Genomic DNA, 13,488 nt, shown 5'->3' with positions numbered 1-13,488 from the left:
AAAATGGCACAATAACTGAAAAGGTCTAGCTGGTTCTTATAATGTATTTCACAGGAAAACATGTACAACACTATTCATTGTCAATCTATCTATATACCTACCTACCAACTTACCTACCAACCAACCAACCAACCCACCCACCCACCTACCAACCAACCAACCATCTGCCTATCACCTTTGGAAACTAAAGGCCACAAATGATCTGGAAAGGAGCTTTATACCAATGGTGGTCAAAGAAAAATCACCTACTCTGGTCCTTGTCTAAGGCCCTTGATCTAGCCAAATTGTTCCATATATCAATAGTTCATTCCTTGTTAATCCTGAGAAGTACACTGCTGTTGGATGTACCATAGTTTCATCACATACTAATTAGAACGACTTTGAGTTTTCTAACTTGGGGCTATAAAAATTAAGCTGGGAGTTATACTGTATTTCACACACAAATTCAATGTTAAAAGCCTCGTTTATTGCTTACCACCTCATATTCTTTTTATCCATGTATTTACCTGTCTACTTGCCCTTACAAGTGTATTGGAATGCCCTTGCCCCTTTCACATAGCGACATGACACATCTCTGAGGCCTAGGTGGAACACTAATTTTCTATGCTATGCTGTGACCGACAACCACCATTTGGTACATTTCACTGTCCCCTTATGGCCCTGCCTCTTTTGTTGCTAGTGATTTGTTTTCCTTTTGCCTGTCTAATGCAGGGTCCTGACCTGCTCACCAAGTAACTGCACACAATCTGACTACCTTTCAAGAACCAACCCTTTTCCAACCATTAGTGTTTTCTTTTGAAAGAGGCAAGCTGTCTTTGTTCCAAAGTCCAACAACAGGGATGGTGAGGAAACCCTGGAATCCTTCACATTAAGTGAGAAGAACCAGAGTTATTCACCACTTTCTACCCTGGTACATCCATGCGCACACCCAGCACACAGCCCTCACTTTTATTTTTATAATGCCAAATTGGAGACCCCAAAGTCCTTCAAACTAATGAATGTTTTAAAAAAGCTAACCTAAAAATATAACATATTGCACAGTTCCACTTAGGCAACTCTCAGTGATAAAATTATAGTATTGTTAGAGAACAAATGGGTGTTTGCCAGGGGTTAAAGTTGAAGGAAATGGCTAGACTATAAAGGAACGAGACAAGTTTCTTAGTGATGATTAAGAAGTTCTACTCTGGGGAAAAAAAGTTCTACTTTGACATCAGTCTAACTATGATGGCTACCTTAATCTATACACATGATGTTATAAAGATATATATGCAAATACCAATTAATAAACTATGTTTTAAGAAATAAGGGAAATACAAATTAAGTTTTATCTTAAGACTCTTGTTGGCTTCCTAGCTCATCTTGAGTCAAATCTAAAGTCCTTACCACAATCCAAAACCGTATCGGGAAAGTACACAGCTAGACATCATCTATCTTTCTACCCCCTCACTCTAGTTCCTTCAGCACTAGCCTTCCAGCTCCTGAAGGTGGCAACCAGGATTCTATGCTTAGGTCTCTGCATTTGCTACTTCTTTATATTTGGAAACATTTGCCTTCATCATTTCATGCTCAAATACTACCTACACAAAATCCCCCATTTTCTTCCATGTGAAGAGAAATCATGCCCTTTCTCCCCCTACAAGAGTCTTAAAACTGATACACAAAACTCAAACAACTTTCAAAATTCCTTGTTCCTTGGGTCTCTTCTGCAGTGGAGAACGTTATCAGGATTCATCAGGAACTTAACCCAGGACTGTGCGACTCTTTACACACAAGTTTTCCCCCCTCAGGACCATTACCAATCCCACTCCTTAACTTTACAGCCTGAACTCTCAAACAGCAGAAGGCCTGTCTTCTCCCCTAATCCAGCTCTGACCTAAACTATTCTCTCCACTGGAGCCAGTCTTTTTAGAATGTAAAGCACTTGTGTTCCATCAGTTACGAGAAGAAGTCAAGTCTTCTTTACAGATTATCTTCATGCTGTCTTCTGCCTACTTTCTATCTCACTTTCTACTTCTAACCACACTAGAGCTTAATTTATCATGAACTATACACAACTTATACTTTGCTGCCTCCATGTTTTTAGGCATTCTGCTTTCTGTGTGAAATGACATCTCTTCCTAGTCTTTCCAACTATCAGATTAATCTTTCTCTTGCTGTGCTGCTTTACTGCCTACTGAATCAGGCATTCTCTTCAGTAGATTCCTAAAGGGTTTTGTTTAACCAACTTATAGCACTTGCCACAATATATTACACTCTTCTACACACAGCTCTAGAACAAGAATGACATTTTAGTACTATGTCCATCCTTTTCACCTTGTAAATAGCTGATGCACATCAGGAATTCAAACTGCTGAGCTAGTTAAAATATTAAAGAATACAAAGGGAAATGTAGACTATGCGGTAATCTTGGCATTGGGAGGCAGAGGCAGGAAGATGGCAAAGTGGGTGTAAAAGTCTGGGCTATATAAGGAGTTGCAAGCCACCATGGGTAGGATCACAAGATCCTATATCAAGAAAGAGAGAGAGAGGGGGGAATGGTGCGGGGAAAGGAAGAGTGCAGGAATGAAACACCTTGGAAGAAGAAAAAAAAGAAAAGAAAAAAGAAAAGAAAAGAAAAGAAAAGAAACACCTTGGAAGATGCCACTGAAGCAAATAAAATTTGTTGAAGTTTCTTCTGGTTCTTTTAATCATGTGGCAGTATAAACACACTGAAATACTGATTATTACCTAGGAAGTTTAGTTATAAGATCATTAGCTCAATTTTCCCATGAACCAGTTATCTTCCTCAAAAGCTACTTTGTTCCACTTTCAAAACTCCAATAATGTGTACGTGACAGTCATCCTCTGAATCTATGTCACTGCTCATGAGCGGAAAATCTCATGAAGAGAATGAGGATGTCTCACTCAGGCCAACCAATCACTTCAACTTGAAAACCTCTAATTGTGCAAGTATACTTTTATATGTAAGAAAGCAGAATCACCATATGTAGAAGTGGGCATTTTCTTTTAAAATCCCCATTTCCACTTGTGTTTATTTTTTCATTTTCCAGGAAATCATAAGAAAGATAGTAGAAGGCAGAGGCAGGCGGATCGCTGTGAGTTCGAGGCCAGCCTGGACTACAAAGCGAGTCTAGGACAGCCAAGGCTACACAGAGAAACCCTGTCTCGAAAAAACCAAAAAAAAAAAAAAAAAAAAAAAAAAAAAAAAAAAAAAGAAAGATAGTAGAGTAGTACATAATTCAAGTGTAACTACGCTACATGCCAGTGAAATAGTGAACACCAACAATTACCCTCAGTGCACACACAGAGTACGCTTGTGCTCAGTGGCTTTAAACTCAACATGCAATCTGTTCTGAATTCCTTTCCCCCTTGAGACAGTCTTATATATTCCAAGCTGGACTCAAACTTACCACAAAGTTAAGGATGACCTCAAATTTCTGTATCCTCATGCCTCTAATCCCCCGCCCCCATACTGGGATTATAGACATTCTTTAAAAATTTGGTCACACCTGTATTGCCTACTTCTCTATAACTATGTCTACTTACAAAAAGCACCAACGGAAATCTATAATCTGTAAATGTTAGTATAAAGTAAAAGCAAAGACACCAACAGTCTACAGAACATTACAAATAAGGAAGCGGTGCTGGGAAGATGGTTCAGCCTTTAGAGAACAGGCTCACGACCAAAAAAAGAATATAGAAGTAAGTATCCATCTATACAAGAGGCTTTGTATGTGCAGTTGAATTCTTAAACAGTATAGGATCCATTTTACATTGTTGGTGCTACCCACTGACGTCAACTAGGTTCCGGGTAGATACTGTGTTATGTACCATACAATATACAGGTAATATTGCTAAGAGTGCTATATTAATTAGGCAATACAACATTCATTTTCTAAGAGAAGTCTTGCTCAAAAAAATCTTAATGAGGGGAAGGAGAGATGGCTCAAGCCATTAAGAGCACATAAGTCTGATTCTCAGCACCCATATCAAATGGCTCTCAATAGCTGCAACTCCAGCTCCAAAGCATCTAACTCATATTCCCCCCCCCTCTCTCTCTCACACACACACACACTAAAATCTTTTTTTAAAAATATATTTTATTAATTTATTCATATTACATCCCAATTGTTAGCCCATCCCTTGTATCCTCCCATTCCTCCCTCCCTCCCATTTTCCCCTTATTCCCCTTCCCTATGACTGTTCCTGAGGGGGGGCCTCCTCCCCCTGTATATGCTCATAGGGTATCAAATCTCTTCTTGGTAGCCTGCTATCCTTCCTCTGAGTGCCACCAGGCCTCTCCATCCAGGGGACGTGGTCAAATATGGGGCACCAGAGTTTATGTGAAAGTCAGACGCCACTCTCTACTCAACTGTGAAGAATGTCCTGTCCACTGGCTAGATCTGGGTAGGGGTTCAAAGTTTACTGCACATATTGTCCTTGGCTGGTGCCATAGTTTGAGCAGGACCCCTGGGCCCAGATCCACCCGTCATAATGTTCTTCTTGTAGGTTTCCAGGACCCTCTGGATCCTTCTATTTCCCCAACTTTTAAAAAGTTTGAATGGAGCCAAGCGTGCACCTGTGGGGAGGCAGAGCAGGTGGATCTCCGAGTTTGAGGCCAGCTAGTATACAAGGCTACTCCAGGGCAGCCAAGGCTACACAGAGAAACCCTGTCTCGGAAAACAAAACAAAACAAAACCCCAAAAGTCTGAATGATAACAGCAAGACAGCAGGTGAACTTCAGCAATAATTAAGGTATTTAATTGCTATTGACAGAGACTGAGAGGAATTAAATCAGGTGAATTTTCTACACCTGTAAGCCCAGTTCATAAAACAAACAAAAAACAAAAAACAAACAAACCTATCAGACTTGATGGTTTCTCTACCTAAAAGACTCCTGACTGGTTCTGCAAGATCAAATTGTTCAGATAAAATTTTCATTTGTATTTGAAAGTATTTTCTCTCACTGATAAATAATGAAAAATCATCCTACTGAGCTGCCATAGGCTCTACACTGATATGATCAGCAGTATCTTTGAGCCACCTGACTTAACAGACAGGAAGCCATCATGATGTGCTCATTCTGCTAACACTATAAAGTTAACTGTAACAGGGCTGGAAAGATGGCTCAGAAGTTAAGAGCACTGGCTGTCTTCCAAAGGAGGTCAATTCCCAGCAACCACCTCATGGCTCACAACCATCTATAATGAGATCTGCTGCCCTCTTCTGGCACGCAGGTGTACAGGCAGGCAGAACACTGCATACATAATAAATAAAATAAAATCTTTTAAAAAAAAAGGGGTGGGGGGGAGCTGTGCCATCATGCCCAGTTCATGTTGTTTTAAAAACAAAACCAAGTTAACATTACTATATAAAAGGTCAAATGAAAATCCATTAATGAGAATAAATGTGAGTAAAACGCTAACGCTAAAATTATAGTCTTATTTAATAGCTCAATTAACAGACCAGGAAGTAAAAATTCACTAACCAAAATTAGTCTATAATGGATTCATGCCTTTGAATAATTCTATTAACAATAATCAGCAGTCATACAATTCTACTAAAACTTGTAATTTCTTTAATATTTAGCTTCTGGGACTTCAACTAAGAGGCCTCAACTTAGTCCCATCATTTTTTCCTAAAGTGAAACAAGAATGGCACTTTCCTTAATAAGTCGAATAAAATAGTACAGATTCCTACTTTTCTTCTGTCCTCTTCTGCTGTACCTGTCTGTGAATCAGACTTTCTTCTTGGAGCCCCAGGAGCTGACTGACACCTTTCCACAACCACAGAATCAGACTCTCACCTGGCACTTTGCTTATTTTCCAGATAATGCAGTTATGTGCCAGATTTGAACAGACAGCATAGGATACATGCTTTATAAGGATTGCTTGTTTGTTACTGTTGGGAGTGTCTTCAAGTGCACTCATGAGCATGCACCTGCCAAGGTATGTGGAAGTAGAGACAACACGTAGGATTAGGTTCTCTCCTACCAGGTTGGCAGGCTTGGCTACAAGTGCTTTTCACCCACTGAGCCATCTCTCTAGCCCAGTAAAAAAATTTTTTCTTTTTAAATCTAAGAAGTGTTTTGTGTAAATGGCTTAAGGTCTTTGGCCTAGACAGCTTTAAATTTTAGGAAATCTGAAATTGTTATTCATTAGGTAGATGACAGCTTGCATCAGAACAGGAAAGGCTGACCAGCGCAAACATTTAAACATACAAAGACTGGTTACTGCTAAGAAAGTACTGGGATGTTTTCCCCTCTTCTGTGGAAACATCATTATTCTCACTATCAGGAACAGAAGTAAATGACTAGGTCAGTTAGTTCATAAAGTGAGTACAGATCAGCAGTTCCACCAAAATTGCCTTAAAGGGATTAAATAAACGACCTTTAAGTTAGCTAAGGTAAATAACTACATATGAAATCTTTTTGTTTCACCTTGAAAAGCTGATCTATCTCAAAGGGTGTGGCAGCACATGCCCGTCACCCCAGCTCCTTCAAAGGCTGGGGCAGAAGTACAGCAAGTTAAGAGGTCAGCTTGGACAACTTGGCTAGACCTTGTTCCCAAATAAAAACAAAAAGGGATTGGGGCGCTACCCTAAGGGTAATAGCTGCTTAGCATGCATGGAATTTGGTTCTCCATGCAAGAAGAGGTCCATCACCCCATTTTGTGCTCATGTTAACAGGAAAGGAGTAGTTAATAAATAATCACCTAGCTGCAAATAATCCATTCCTTTAGATTTCTAGAGTTCTTTCTCAAAAGTTTTGCTAGACTTAAAAAACATGGCAGTTTTAAGATTTTACCTAACAGCTTAGGCTACACTTAAGCCCAACAGCCCAGCTTTACATCTGTATCATGGCACTGGAGAGGCATAAGGGCTGCACTGACCTCTAAGGCCAACTTAGGGTCCATGGCAAACCTTGGCTTCAAAACAAAACAAACCTCATACACTCCAAGACTTAAGTCTAGTGTAGTCTATAACCTTTCAAATAGAGGAGTTTACTAACAAAAAGTAGTGGTACAGGGTATGGCAGAGTGCACCTTTAACCCCAGCACTCTGTAGCAGAGGCAGGCAGATCTCTTGTATGTTCAAAGCCTGCCAGGACATAGTGAGACCCTATCTCAGGAACACAACAATAGTAGTGATGAAACATGGAACAAAAGATGACCACCGGCACAGACCACTCGGCGTACACCCTGCTGAACTGAATTCCAGCTACAGGCCATGCAGTGACAGACATGTGAAGAAGGCAGCAAGGAAAGGAAGATATGGTCTATCCTGAGAAGTTCAATTTAGTGATTTCCCAGGGTTATGAAGATTTGCAATTTAAAAGGCTATTCTGGTTTTCTTCAAAATCTCATTCACAAATTGCACATTTCACTTTTGTAAATGTCTTTAATATTTTGTAAAGTTTCTGAAATACCCTACTTATACAATAAAGGAGAAAAGCCGACAAGTGAACATTTCTATATGCCATGCATGCACTGTGCTAAATGTCATGTCTGTATGAAGTGGAATTTTATACTTGTTGTCCATTTGTCAGAGTGTTTAGATCCAGCTTATGAAGCTCGATGAGAGGCCCACAGCTCCTTCACCAGAAGGCTGTATAATGGTACTGCCCTGTTGCACTGACTAGATGACATACATCAACTCCCCAGAAAGTGACAGTGGCAGACAGTTCCTTAATTAACATTATACTACAGGTGAGGCTGCTCTAAGTAACCAAATGAAATGTGTATTTAACAATGTCCACACAGTGCTAATAGAACTTACTGCAGTTACCAACTCAACCATGTTTATTTTGTGGAGTTCCAGAAAGGCAGTAAACAAAAATAGCACAATTTATCCACACTGTATTGAATATAACCTGTATATAAAATGCATCACTTAATCATCAGAAACATTAGAAAATTTATTTTACAGATTAGAAAATAGGCTCAGAGAAGATGAGAAATCAAAACTGGCCCTCAATCAAGAGGCAAAATAGTTAAGTGGCCAAAACTAGGATTCAAACAAGGGTGGTAAATTCCAGAATTTTCTCCTGAGCCACAAAGTAGCTTTCTTAAAGTACTAACAATAGGAAATCCCTACTAATTGAAACTCTGTAACAATTTGTAATTCTGAAGCACAAACATAATTCTGTTTCCAAGTCATAAAGGATATTCTTAGTTTAAGGAAAAACCGTCACTGGATAGTTCTTTTCTCTGAGGTCAAGACTGGTACTCCATCAGACAAGCCGTGTCCATTGCTCAGCTTCCCTGTTTCCTCCCCGCCTCCGCCCCATTTTACTCATTTATTATGTCTTCTACTGCTAGCATATGAATTATATGAGGACAATGCTGTTATTCAGGACTGCGTTTCCAGGGTCTAGAGGCAGCCCAGACATTGCTAGCAGTGCTTTAGCCGTCACCAGCACTGCTCTCTTTTCTAACCAGGATACCATGTCTGCAGTACCAAATTCTGAAATGGAACTGATGCTTAAAACATGCAGCAGGCCTAGCACGCACCTGCAAGCAGTGCTCAAACCTAGACCCCACCTCAAGCAAACAAACAAAATGAGTGAGGTCAATGATGTAGTCACGTTCAGCGAAGCCTTATCTACCAAACACCACTAGAAGATGGAGGTGAGGAGGCACATAAGTTTTTAATTGATGTACTTTAAAACTGGCAAAACCTAAATATATCCTATAGAAGTCTTCAAACATCAACTTGTTAGCTAGCAATTCTCAGAGTCAAGAGAATCTAAGTGAAATATGTAACCTCCTCCCCTATTTCCTTTAAAAAACAAAACTAGAAGGCTGAGTGTAGGTAAAACAGCACTTCTAATAAATAGGCTGTTTTGAGAAATGAGGCTGCTTAGAAAAATAAAGAGCTTTGCCTTTAATACTGGCCTCACAGGATGAATTTAGTGGTTAACTAAATGGGGAAAGTGAAGAGCTGAGCACCTAGGACCTCCAAGAGTACTTCCTCAGGAATTCTGCCTTTCTTGAGTGTGTGTTCTTCATTTTTTAAGGATCAGATTAGGACATAAAATATTAAAGTACTGGTAAATGCTTGGGGAATACAAACCAAAGGTCAATAATATGAACATATATTACTAACATTCATTTAGTTTCATTATCTCCAAATTTCTTACCATCTGAATACAGTGGCAAGTGAAGACATACACAGCCAGCATGCGAGAGAGCCCATCTCCTAATGCAATCCAGCAGTCACGTTCCTGTACCCAGCAGGCATCAGTATCTGCATTTCCGTATTCCGGCTAACTGTTCATCCACCTCCATGAGCATCCACCTCCCTATTCCTGCAGTGTTCTGACGGGCACAGATGTCTCTACTACTGCATAATCCTGATTTAAAAGCGTTCTTATTAAAGAAAGATAGCATAAGTCAACCAAAACAAAAAAGCAGTGAATCTGGCCAAGCCAAGATATAAGAAAATTTAAAACTTTAATCTATGAGCGTCACATATGATACTTTCAGGAATCTTTAAAAATGGTAGTAAGGCAGAACTTCTCTTCTAAATTTAAAACACTAGCATCTAATGTGTATATGTGAGTGTGTAACTTCAGTTTTAGAACACTCACCCTACAGGAGCCTTTCTATCACGTGACTCATGAAGTCAAGCAATCTATATACTGTACAGCTAGCTGGTAAATGAGGCAAGCTTGCTGATACGTAAGTACACTGCTTCCTAAAGAGTTCTCTGAAGATTTTCCTTACACAGACATAGAATTAGGCTTTTATTTCTGTCAAGGCACAACAGCAATCATGTTAAGACCTTTGCCAGAGTATAAACCACTCAATATCATGTAATTAGGACTCCAGGTAGTACCACCTACTATGAAGATTTGCCTCATTTTACTAGGTGTCCTAACTACACAGCTTAGCTAAAGGCAAGTGCTTTTTTCCACAGACTATCAAATAAGGTGGTTCCTTTAATCAGATGGGGTTGGCTTAAAATTTGCTTTTCAAGAGCATATCATTTGCACCTCTATTTCAACCACTTATTAATGAATTCCACAAATGCAGGTTCTATAGAGTTCACAGAGAACGTTTTGAATAGTGATATTTCATAGTGTCCTTTGAAAACCGTGTCTAACTCAGAAAAAGCTATTTCATGAAACAAAAAGAAAAATGAGGTGATGGCATGTATTCGATGAATAGCATAATAATTAATATATTCAACTTTCAGTTTGATTCTTTAGATTGAAAAAGCGCTCTCTATTGCAAACTGGCGCAGGAGGGAAAGCAGAAGTTCTGAATCACTGGAATTTTTGTTCTATTTCCTGCTAATACACGGATACTGCCACCAGTCAACATACATTTTAAAAGCTACAGAATCCTTCCTGGACTATCTGGCTATTAACTCAGCTCGTAATTCATGAATCTGAAAATTTCCCTAAGGATTCAAATTAAAGTAGGCAGCTAAAGCATACAGTAAAAACAAAAAGCAACTCTTCATTTATTAGCAATGCTTGTTTTCAAAGACTTTCAAATTGTCAAGTTTAAAAAGAAATCATGGATTCATCTTTACAAAGACATTAAGGGTATTTTTGAAAAGGTGTCAAAACTTTGCTATTGTACGAAGAGTGTGGTAAACAGTGGTAACTGAATGCCGAAAAATCTCAGTCTGTGCCCACTGAAATTCCTGGTAAAATATGAAATTGCACAATGAGCAACAACATCTTTGAGTATGCTAAGGCAGAAACTAATTCCTTTTTTAAGATGTCAATCAACCTGACCTTAAAATTTGACACTTAAATAATTTACCTAGAACTGACAAAATGGAAGCAAAACTATAGTGCCTAGCTGTTGCCTTGAATACGGCCATAGTGTCCAAGAACTTTCCAATGAATAAAACCCTTCAGTGCTCTGGGGAACCTGAATTTCATGAGACTAGAATAAAAGCGCCGTGTAGCTGCAAATCCCCTCCACTCTCCTGGAAACCCCTCTTATCAGAAACATTTGAAGAATTCCTCCATAACAATTAAGCTGACTTGAATGGAAACTTAGCATCTCAAATATACTATATATGGAATGAAACTTGGCCAAACACGTAAATACAAACTCACAGGCTCCCAGACACTTTTGGTCTACAACTCCCGCACAAACAATTCTACAGCAACAGTCTGGTCCACCTGTCACCTGTCAGCAACGCCCAGAGACCCTCCTAAGGCCTGCTGGTTTCAACCACAATCTCACTGTCAGTCTGGTGAATCAATCGGTCAAGAAAATCAGAATAGTCCTGTGGACTCTATGGGGGCCACCTAGTCACAGCGGGGCGTTCTCCCCACTTCGAGGGAGGCAGGCTGCGGAAAAGCAAAATCCGAAAGGAAAGGGAGCGATGTGCTTCCTCTTTACCCTACACTTAACTTCCCGGGCTCTCCCTTAGCTCTCGGGGGCGGAAAGGGGGGCCCTAAGTCATCGTTATCCGGTTCCCCCAAATACGTCTGGCTCTCTCCTTCCCTCCCACCTCCCGATCACAGGCCCCGGGGAGGGCCGGGGGTCAAGGCACCCCCACCCCCGTCTCTCCCCAGCGCTGGGCTCCAGGGCAGGCCCGGTCCCCCTCCCCCGACGCCCCGGAGCCCAGGCAAGGCCCTATGCTCCCCGCCCCCACCCTCCCTGCAGGACTTGGGGGGCCTCCCCGCGCCTCGCCACCGTGGGCAGGACCCAGGGGGAGCGAAGACGAAGGCGAGGAAGGCGCGGACGCCCCGCAAGGGCCCCCGCGCGCCGGGCAGAGCCGGTCCCCGACCCTGGGCAGCCACGGGGAGCGGGGCGCGGGGCTGGGGGATCCCGCCGAGGCCCCGCGGCGCAGTCCCCGCTTACCCTTCGCCGCCGCCGCGGCTTCCCCCTCCTCCTCGTCCGCCGCCGCCTCTCCCACTTGGGCAGCCGTCTCCCCCGTCGTCGTCGCCGCCTCCGCCACCACGGCCGCCGCCAGCGCCGATTCCACCCGGCAGGGGGGACACCTCAGCCCTCCCTCCCTCCCCGCTCAGCCCCCTCCGCTCGGCCGCCGCCGCCGCCGCCGCCAACTCCCTCCGGCCGCCGCCGCCACTCGCGGCTGAGGGGGAGGGGAGGGGGTCGGCCTGGGGCGCCCCGCCGCCTGCCGCGGATCAAAGCGATGACCGGGGCGGCGTCGCCGCGGCCCGCTGCTCGGCTCCGGCTCGCACGGCCGCCCTGCCTCCCTCCGCCCCCACCCCCCGGCCGCTTGCCTGCCCTCCCCCCACCCCCCCAGCTCTCGTTCGCTCTCGCCGCGGCTCCGCCAGCCCAGTCCGCATCAAAATACGGCCACACAATATGGCGGCGCGGCGGCAGGCAAACACCGCGAGATCTGAGGCGGCGGCCGTGACGAGGCCTCCCTCCGCCGCCGGGTGGCGGGGATGCTCCCTCCACGCCCCACCTCCGGCACCCGCGCTCCCCACGCCCGTCTCGCCGAGGCTGACGGGGGAGCCGGCGCGTTGTCCGTCGCGCTCAGGACGGCCGGGGCTGCGGGGAGGGAAGAGGAACTAAAGCTCCGACCCTCTCGCACGCGCCGCCGACGGGCCGGGCTCGCGGCTCCGGAAGCGGGTGGCGGGGCCGTGCGAGCCGGCGGCCCAGCTCGAGGGTGACGGGCGGGGGACCCTGAGTGCCCGGGGCTGGCGGCGGAGCAGGTGGGCCCGCGGCGGAGGCGGGCGTCCGGCCTGTTGGGCCTGCGGGGCCTCGGGGCCTGCGAGCCGGACACACCCCCTTGGAACCCGGCCGCGCCGAGCCGGGTGGGACGGAGCCCTTGGCGGTGCGGGACGAGTCCTGAAAGCCGCGCGGTCTGAGCGGAGTTTGGATCCGGCCCTTGACTTTTCCTTGAGCAGCAGCAGGGGAAAAGAAAATGATCTAAAAAGAGTGCAAGGGAGCTAGGGGTTCTTTCGATTTTAATTGCGCGTTCCTAGAAGTCCTAGGAGCAGAGCCAGAGACACTTTGGCGTTGAGGGGAGGGGAGGGGGGGGGTGCACTTCAAAGTTTCTATCTTCTTAAAGATATATGTGTTTAATTTTTCCGGGGGAGGGGGTGTTAGACGTTCAGATGTTTCTCGCGGTGTAAAATATTTATTTAAAAATCGTGGCGCTTTCATATGTCTCTCTCTCTCTCTCTCTCTCTCTCTCTCTCTCTCTCTCTCTCTCTCTCTCTCTCTCTCTCTCTCACACACACACACACACACACACATTTTCCTGACCCTGTCCAAAGGGTGCATATTGCCGCCAGTTTCTTCCTTGAAGAAATTCTTACTCCCGAGAAAAATCCCGAGGGACTGTTTTTATTATTCGTTCAGCATAAGCCCCATAGGTGCGGGAGTGCATTGATTTTAAAACTCTTCTTAAAAAAATATTTAAATATAACCCTTCCACTTCCCCTTTCTCACTCATTTTTTTAAAAAAAAATACCCGTACATATTAGGGTTTAGCTGCAATTCAAAACTTTTAGCCCTTCAGAAGTCAGAACATTTCATTTTTTCC

The 13,488-nt window shown here is 43.7% G+C and overlaps 1 protein-coding gene across 5 annotated transcripts in view; it reads right to left on the bottom strand.

Annotated features, from left to right (window-relative positions):
• The window catches only part of TAB2 (TGF-beta activated kinase 1 (MAP3K7) binding protein 2), a 55,565-nt gene extending 43,388 nt beyond the window's left edge, over positions 1 to 12,177 (bottom strand). For 3 of the 5 annotated variants that reach the window (XM_084777078.1, XM_084777077.1, XM_084777081.1), the window contains exon 1: positions 11,832 to 12,175. The gene's annotated coding sequence lies outside the window, so the exon portion shown is untranslated. Of the gene's footprint in view, positions 1 to 11,831 lie in introns of all 5 variants that reach the window. The other 2 variants (XM_084777082.1, XM_084777079.1) reach the window with 2 other exon arrangements.
• Between the last annotated feature and the right edge of the window lie 1,311 nt (positions 12,178 to 13,488).

This window comes from Acomys minous (assembly GCF_964271855.1).
Source record: "Acomys minous genome assembly, chromosome: 3".
In the NCBI taxonomy this organism is placed as follows: domain Eukaryota; kingdom Metazoa; phylum Chordata; class Mammalia; order Rodentia; family Muridae; genus Acomys; species Acomys minous.
The sequence above is the reverse complement of the archived record's forward strand: the minus strand, read 5'-3'. Positions and strand labels throughout refer to the sequence as shown.